The sequence below is a fragment of the Charadrius vociferus genome, unplaced genomic scaffold, assembly GCF_000708025.1.
Source record: "Charadrius vociferus isolate BGI_N301 unplaced genomic scaffold, ASM70802v2 scaffold661, whole genome shotgun sequence".
Lineage (NCBI taxonomy): Eukaryota > Metazoa > Chordata > Aves > Charadriiformes > Charadriidae > Charadrius > Charadrius vociferus.
Genome location: NW_009647002.1, coordinates 441324 through 444247, shown reverse-complemented (window position 1 = coordinate 444247; position 2924 = coordinate 441324).

Below are 2924 nucleotides of genomic sequence, written 5' to 3'. Positions count from 1 at the left end.
CGGGAAAAGCTCGGCAGCCAGAAATAGATGTTCTCCTGCCTAATGAAAGGGCCAAGAATGGAAACTCCAGGTGCGCGCCTCCCTCTAACCCGGGGCACCGCAGCGCCCAGCAGGGCGAACGTGGCTGTGGTACCTGTTCCGCAGCGTGCATTTCCCACACCCTTCCCGGGGACTGCGGTGTGGTAGCAGCGCGAAGAGCTGGGCACGCTGTGTTCCTGCGACGGCAGGCCGGGCAGGGGCGGTGCTGCCAGCCAGCAGCGAGTTCATCCCGGCATGAAATAAGGGACAGTCCGTCTGGATGCAGAGCTTTTATCCCTGCGTGCAGCTGGCTTCCCGCGAGGATCGGCATCAGAAGCGTCAGCAACGTTCTGCATCTTTTTGCAGCCGCTGTGACGCCAGAGCTCTTCCAGCCCCAAAATCTTTGGGGCTCCACCTGTTTCTCTGAGGCGGAACGCTGCTGCTCGCCCCCTTCCCTGGAAAGCCAAAGCCACGTGCGAGTTGTGGGTGGTTTCGAGGTCATTCAGTGCTGCCTCTGCCAGAGACGCTGCGCTGTGCTGCCTGCTCCCGGCTCTCCTTCCTGGAGCAACTGGGACAGCCCTTGGGCAGAGCCAGCCGGACCAGTGATGTGCAGGGAAAGGGCTGCAAGAGCCCAAGCAACCCCTTCCCTCAGGAAGAAATTCTTTGCTGTGCGGGCGGTGATCCCCTGGGGCAGGTTGCCCCGAGAAGCTGTGGCTGCCCCATCCCTGGAGGTGTTCAAGGCCAGGTTGGACGGGGCTTGGGGCAACCTGGGCTGGGGGGAGGTGGCCCTGCCCAGGGCAGCGGGTGGACTGGATGAGCTTTAAGGTCCCTTCCAGCCCAAACCAGTCTGTGATTCTGTGAGTCTGGGGGTATCTGCCGCCCACGTGCTCACAGAGCTGATGGGGGATGTTATTCACCTGACCCACAGTGTTTGAAAAAAGGCAAAGCCAGGAAAAATACATACTTAGCAAGGCTGGGTGCCCGTGGTCAGAGCCTCCTGGGGCTGGGGACCACCGTGCTGCCACATCAACCTCACCTCCTGCGCCCACAGAGTGGCCCTTTCACGGACCCCAACCCGGAGAGGCCGGGCAGGGTGGTGCGAGGCTGTGCACTGGTGGGCTGAGCATCCATACATAGGCTGTACATCCATACATAGGCTGAGCATCCATACATAGGCTGTACATCCATACATAGGCTGTGCATCCATACATAGGCTGTGCATCGATACACAGGCTGTACATCGATGGGCCGTACATCCATATGTAGGCTGTACATCAATACATAAGCTGTACATTAATACATAGGCTGTACATCCATATGTGGGCTGTACATCCATACGTAGGCTGTGCATCGCTGCCTGTCCCCGCGCTGTTTGTGCAGTGCGTGGCACAGCAAAGTCCTGGGCCGGGTCGGGAGGTGACAGCAGTGCAGAGGACAGCCCGTCCAGCTGCTGCGTGTGCAGGCTGCAGCTCACCGCACGGATGGAAACTGCTGGCAGGTCTTTTTTCGAACAGGTCAGCATCCTCTCTGCTCTGCAGAAATGTGTCTGCTGACTGTGCCAAGCGGCGTTTGGCAGCCAGAGCCACCGGTGTGACTGACAAAGTCAGGTTATCTCCTCGGCGTTTGATTTGCGGCCAGCGTTGCTGCCAAGCTGGGTTGGGTGCCAAGCTGGAAAATGCCACTCGAGGCATTTTCTTAATTGCTCATCGTAAACAGCAAGTGGAAGCAGGCTCTGCTCTGCGCTGCTCTGGTATCTTCCTGCCCCAGGGCCCTGCAGGTCAGGAGCTCCGCAGCCGGCGCTGGTGCTGCTCCTGCTGATCCCGTCCTCTCCTTCCTCCGGGCGGTGGGTGGGAGCAGGGGGTTCCTCTCTGGGCACAGTGCGTGCGTGCGCAGCCTCCACAATGGAAGGATGCTGCTGATTTCCTCTGCTCATGCGCCCCAGTTCCTTCGCCTAACAAGTGGGGGGGCTGTAGAAGTCAGTCTGGACCCCGTTCTTCGCCCGGTGCAGCTCCTTCCCCGCTGCAGTGGCGGTGGCTCGCTCTGCCGCTGCCACCCGTGCCAGCTGCTGCTCCCGCATCACTCGCGCTTCTGTCGTCTCTGTGTGGTCCCTGGCAGAGCCCCGGTGGCCATCAGCCGTTTTGAAAGGCGGCGATGCCGTCGCTCTCCTGGGGCAGCGCGGATTCGGGCAGCGGCTGGCGGGAAGGGGGAGAGGGAGGAGGAGGAGGAGTTCAGGCTGCAGCGAGCGGTGCTGCAGAGCGGCTCACGCCGTGACACACACTGAAGATCTCCTTATGTAAAATTCATCTGCAGAAATCAGCTCTGCCGCTTCAGATGGTGGGAAGGAGCTCTGCTCGTCTCTGCTCGCAGCAGGCGTAGGCGACAGGATGTTGAGGTTCTGCTTTTGCTGCAGCCTCTTGGTTTTTGGCTAAGCTTTGCGAAGTGTCACTTAGCCTCCTCTTGCTCGATGTCCTCTCTCGGGCAGCAGGGAGGTTTGCAGGGTCCTTGTCCCCGGCCCCTGGAGATGTGGAGGGCAGCGCCGTGCCCGGGGTGTTATCCCAGGGTCTGGATGCGTGAGCTGCCTCTGCCCCGACCTGCGGTGGGAACCGGCAGCACCTTTGCTCTCGCTGAACCAGAGGTATCTTTGGGGAAGTCTGGAAACGTTGTATAAGGGGATAAGAGATTTTCTTTAACAGAGGCCAGACGGTAAGAGCGTGCAGCAATGACACATATATTTAATAAGGACACCAACAGATGGAAGCTTGGAAGAAAGGATCCCTGTAGGGAGGTTATTTGAGATGCTCCGCAGTGAGGAATGAGCGCTTTGAAGTGTCTGATAGCGGCTGGTGTTAGAGGTAGCCAGACCAGATGGACGGGTCTGCTCTGACCCAGAGGCCTCTCTGCCCATG